Source organism: Lolium rigidum, chromosome 5 (assembly GCF_022539505.1).
Source record: "Lolium rigidum isolate FL_2022 chromosome 5, APGP_CSIRO_Lrig_0.1, whole genome shotgun sequence".
Lineage (NCBI taxonomy): Eukaryota > Viridiplantae > Streptophyta > Magnoliopsida > Poales > Poaceae > Lolium > Lolium rigidum.
The window spans coordinates 168,137,524-168,143,669 of record NC_061512.1 but is presented as its reverse complement, the minus strand read 5'-3'; positions in this window follow the sequence as shown (position 1 = coordinate 168,143,669).

The window sequence follows — 6,146 nt, the reverse complement described above, 5'->3', positions numbered from 1 at the left end:
CAGGAGGCCTAAATATTTTCCATTTCTTCCTTCACAACTAACACCGAGCATGGTCATCATCTAATCCCTGTCCCTTCTATGTGTGTTTTTACTAAACACAGTGGATTTGTCCGCATTAATAGTTTACCCCAAACAAACCTCATATAACTTTAGAATATTACGCAAATGAAGTGAGCTTTCCTCTAAAACTTTCAGGAGGATTAAAAAATCATCTGCGAACATTAGATGGTTAAAACTCGGTGCCCCTAGACAAATTCTAATCCCTTCCAAGCTCCCATCCTAGTCAGCTTGATTCAGCATACTAGAGAAACCTTCAACACATATAAGAAACAAGTATGGGGATATAGCCCCCCCCCCCCGCCTCAACATTTCATAATTATGGAGATCCATCTATCATCGAAACCCATCTTCCTCATCATTGTCTCCAAAAAATGACACTCCACCCGGTCGTACGCCTTACTCATATATAGTTTAAGTGCCGCAAAGGCAACCGAGCCACTTCTCTTATTCTCCATAAAATGATTAACTTCATAATATGTTATCAAACGACCTAAAACAAAAGCACTTTGGTTTGGGGCAATAATCTCCTCGAGGATGAGCTTAAGCTAATTTTCAAAAACCTTAGACACAAGTTTATATATGACATTACACAAGCTTATAGGACGAAGGTCCTTCATTTTATCCGTTTTTTTACCTTGGGGATGAGAGCAACACAAGTTTCATTCCATTGAGCCAGGAGAGGACCACCATTTAAAACTTGAAGAATTTCCTCCGTCACACGATCCCCAACAATATCCCAGAACCGTTTATGGAAAACAGTAGGCATGCCGCCAGGCGCGGGTGCCTTAAGATCACCAGTAGAGTTAATTGCATCCTTCACCTCCTCTCATCAGAATGCATGCATCAAAAAATCATTCATCTCCGGTGTAACCCGGTGAACGACACGCTCCAGCAACTCCTCGATACGATGTCCTGCATTAGAAGTATACAACTCATTAAAATATTCGGTGACCATCGCCGCCATCTCCACCTATCCCTCCACCACCGTATCATCCTCTTTTTAAACATGTTTAATTCTGTTTTCATTTTACGACTATTATTTCTCAATGTGAAAGGATCACCAGAGTATCCAGGGTCATTAAGCTTACAATCCTCCAAAGCTTGTTTATACCGGTCCATGTACACTTGGGGCCGAGCCACCCCTCCTTCCTTCTCCCACGAAAAAATATCTCGTTAAAATCACCCGTACACGACCACAGAAGATTACTATGATGTTGTATGTTTTGTAGCAATCTCCATGTAGCTCCACTGTCCTCCAATTTTGGTTGCCCATATATACCCGTTAATATCCATTGGAAGCCATCTGCATTCGTATTCACAGAGTCAATATGATACCTCGACTTTAAACCTGTCAACAATTTTATGCCTCTCTTCCAAAACATCGCAAGCCCACCATTGTGTCCTTCACAATTCTTTACCGTCATGTTTGACAAGCCTAGCTTCCACCTAAACCATTCTAGCCGCTTCTCATCCAATTTTGTTTCAGATAAGAGGTGCACATTGGGGTCCTCCTTCTTTTGGAAATCAAGAAGACTATTAACCGCTGGGCCATTCCTCAAACCCCGACAGTTTAGAGCTCCTTGATAACCCCCAAGAGCAGGGGATCACTGTAGCACCTCTCAATGTGGAAGTCAGGTATCGATCCATAGGAGCAAGAAGGAAAAACCAATATTCTCTACAACTAAATTGTCACAAGTTTTAGTTGATTATGCACTAGACAGTTTAATTGAGTGGTGGAGGTCGATTTGATACAAGAAAATAAAGTGCATAAAAATAACAATGTAAAGTGTCCCAATCCTCTTCAACACAAGAGGACAAAACGGAGGTTTTCTCTTATAGGAACAATGGACATGAGTTCATGGGTTCACTCAATCCTCCCTCTCAATCTATGGTGATCATGTTATACATAACAAAAGTACATAACATAGTCAGATTTTAATGGTAATACTTATGATGGCTACATGTCGTAGGTGAAAGAAATAATCCTTTGTGTTGTTGTTGTCACCCCAACATCGGTTGGCACTGGATTGAGGCAAATCGGACGTTCGATAGCGAAATAGAGTCTGGTGGCGCGCTGATACGTCGCAAACGTATCTATAATATTTGATGCTCCATACTTGTTTTACACCAATTCCAATATGTTTTTTTTACACTTCGTTGCACTTTTATACATTTTCTGGCACTAACCAATTGACAAGATGCCACAATGCCAGTTCCCTATTTTCTGACGTTTTGTATTTTAGAAAAGTTGTACAAGAAATATTCTTGGAGCTGGACGAAACAAAAGCCAAAGTTGCTATTTACCAAAATGAAGACGGAGTCGAGAGGAGAGACGGAGGGGGCCAGGGGCCGACCAGACCACACTGCTGAGCGCGGAGCTGATGAAGGAGAATTTATGCGTAACGTTGAGTGGAACCCCAAGAGGAAGGTATGATGAGCACAGCAGGAAGTTTTCCCTCAGTAAGAAACCAAGGTTTATCGACCAGTAGGAGAAAAACGTTCTCTCCCGAGGTGTTGCAAACCAACTCGTGGCAGGGCGCACTGCCGGCGTCAGCAGCAACGTGGAGACATGCACACAAACAACCAAGTACTTTGTCCCCAACTTTAGCGAGGTTGTCAAGCTCACTAGTTTTGCTGAAAGCAAAGGATTAAACGAACCGTGTGGAAGAAGAATTGTTTGTAGAGAACAGAACTCAAAAATGATGTAGAAGATTGCAATTAAAAGAAGAAGGACCGGGGTCCACAGTTCACTAGAGGCGCCTCCCCAATAAAATAAATATGATGGGTAAACAAATTACAAATGGGCAATTGACAAACAGAGATTCTACGCTAATGGTTGGCGCAGAATACATGCTATGAAAGTATGCGGGCATTATAACAATATACATAGACCGTAATCCAACTGCATCTATGACTAATAATCCACCTTTAGGATTGCATCCGCAACACCCTCCAGTATTAAGTTGCAAGCAACGGTCTATCGCTTTAAGCAATGTGTGTAAAGTAAACGGTGAAACTACCCTTGAATAGAACACCGTTGTTTTCTCCCTAGTAGCAACAGCACATCTACAACCGTAGAGAACAAGGTCACTTCCCATGGTTAAATAGAGGCATGAAACCACTATCGAGCATAAATACTCCCTCTTGGAGTCGCTAGCATCTACTTGGCCAGAGCATCTACTAGAAACGGAAAGCATGCAAGATCATAATAACATAATACATAATCTCAACCAAAGCAATCTCTCCATAAATCGGATCCACATCAAACCAACATGTAGCAATTACAAATAGGTGATCTTGATCATTTTAGGCAGCTCACAAGATCTATACATGAAGCACAACAAGGAGATGACAGCCATCTAGCTACTGCTATGAACCCATGGTCCTATGGAGAACTACTCACGCATCACCTCGGATGAAGACATGGCGATGTAGAGGCCTTCGGCGGTGATTTCCCTCTCCGGCAGGGTGTCGGGATGGACTGCAGAACCCTCCCGAACTAGGGTTTCGGTTGACGGCAGCGTCGGAACTTTTCGTGGATGGAGGCTCTCGTCCGTGGGGTTTTCCCGATACGAGGAATAAATAGGCGGAAGGGCAGAGCAAACGAGGCGACGAGGTGCCAGCACATGGGCCAGGCGCGGCCAAGGGTGGGGCCGCGCCTGCCCTATGTACTGCCACGTGGCAGCTCTCCTGCGCGTGTCCTTCTGGCTCCGTCTTCGTCCCAAAAAAATAAGACTATGGGCTTTTGTTACGTCCAATTCCGAGAAACTTTCGTGTACAACTTTTCTGAAACACAAAAACAAGCGAAAACAGAAGCGGCACTGCGGCACTGCGTTAATAGGTTAGTCCCAGAAAATGCTAAAAAGTGTGGAAAAGTGCAAATAAAACATATAAGAATTGTAACAAAACAAGCATGGAGCATCAAAAATTATAGATACGTTTGGGACGTATCAACATCCCCAAGCTTAACTCTTGCTCGTCCTCGAGTAGGTAAGTGATAACAAACAAATAAATTTTGAGGTGACATGCTGTCACACTACTTTGATCAATCTAAGTGTGAAAGCAAACATAGCTGGAATCATAGAATCCTAACATAAGCATGATAGATATAATCAAACAATGAAACTTAATAACCATGCTAAAACATGAATAGTAATCAAACAAAAGAAAATGTATAACGTTCATGGAAAGCAAAGTGATTGTCAAGAGCATAGTATAGATACATAATAAAGTGGTACTCAGCTTGTCCCATAAGTGGAAGCAAAACATAAATGCCTGGACAACTTTAAAATATTATGAGGATGACTAGAAACAAAAAGTTTGAACAAGCAATACCATAATTATGAATCAATCGATAAAATCTTGGGACCATGCATATAAAACTAAGAATGACAACTATGCTCTCATAAGTGGTGCATAAACTAGAAGGTGGAGACTCAACATAAAAGTAAAAGAAGGTCTCTCTTTGAGAGGCAAGTAAGATCACTCATGTGCTAGAGCTTTTTATTGAAACAACAAGACTATAAAATGCACTTTTGAGAGGTGGTTGTTCATGTCAACGAGTAGTAAAAAAAACTATTGTCATCTTCCATACTAAGCAAGTTTGAGAGCGGTTCCAAAATATTTGGGTGAAGCATCTTTTCATTTATACTACTTACTAAATTGTGACACTCCTCCCAACCTTTGCTTACACATACCATGGCTAACCGAATCCTCGGGTGCCGACCAAGCAATCACAAACCATGGAGGAGTGCCCTTTTCTTATAATTTTCCTATTTTCTTCCCCTATTGGAAGTTGTGGTCAAACCAGCTCTTATTTTTTGATATAATTTTTTATGTGACAAGCAAGATGAAGCTCGCGAGTCTTTGAGCTACTTAACTAGTATGGAAGACGACAACCACAATTTTAATTTACTTCCTCATGAGCTAAAAACAATGTCACAAAACGAGGAGCTGTTTGAATGTTTTAAAGGTAGCACATGAGCAACTACTACTATGGAATGGCAATGAAATACCACATATAGGTAGATATGGTGGACACTTTGGCATATTTGGTTTTTGGTGGTTGGATGCATGAATAAAATACTCACACAAATGGAGTCTAGAAAAAGACCGGGTGCGACCAACTAAGAGAGCATAATGGCCATAATCATGCACATCGACAAAATATATTAATCAAAGAATAAAGTGATACACAAGTTGCAAACTAAATGATCATAGAGGCAAGAATTGACTGGAATGTAGTCATAACATGTTGCAAAACATGTGCCAAGTCGACCCAAATAAAAACATTCGCGAGAGAATATATACCACAATATTATGCTTTTCTATTGTATGCTAAAAACAATGCATGAAACCTTCAATGGCACACTAAACACTCTCAGTATTTGAGACTAACATAATGAAAACATAATTAACAAGCTCATCATGAGAAGAACATATAGAAAGATATGCAAAAATAACTATGCCATAGTCTAAAAATGCTTCCATTTGCATCACATACACATAAAACTTTTTTCATGCTTCCAACGCCAACCAAATGAAACCAAACAACTCTCATATATGAAAAACAAGTAAATGTCCAGAGAGCTATTGAAACTCAAATAAATGTAAAAGTGGAACGTGTATCTCTCCAACGCAAAATGATAACAGTGGAGCGTGTCTCACTCCAAAATAAACATGCAAAACAGCGGAGCGTGTCTCACTCAAAAGTAAATATGCAAAGCGGTGGAGCGTATCTCACTCCGAAGTAAACATGAATGATGGGATCCAAATTTATTGAAAGTAAACACACAGCAAAAAGTAAAGACGCTCCAAGGATAACACATCTCACATGAAGGAATAAAAATATAGCGTGTTGAAAAATGACCTGGTGCTTTTTGTTGATGCAGAGGGGATGCCTTGGGCATCCCCAAGATTTTACGCTTGTACTTCTTGGATATTTCTTGGGGGGTCCAGGGGACATCCTCAAGCTTGAGCTCTTGTCCATGCTTCATCTTATTGCATCATTCTTCTCTCCCTACACTTGAAAACTTCCTTCACACAAAACTCAGCACAATTGATTAGCAACATTAGTGCAAATAAAA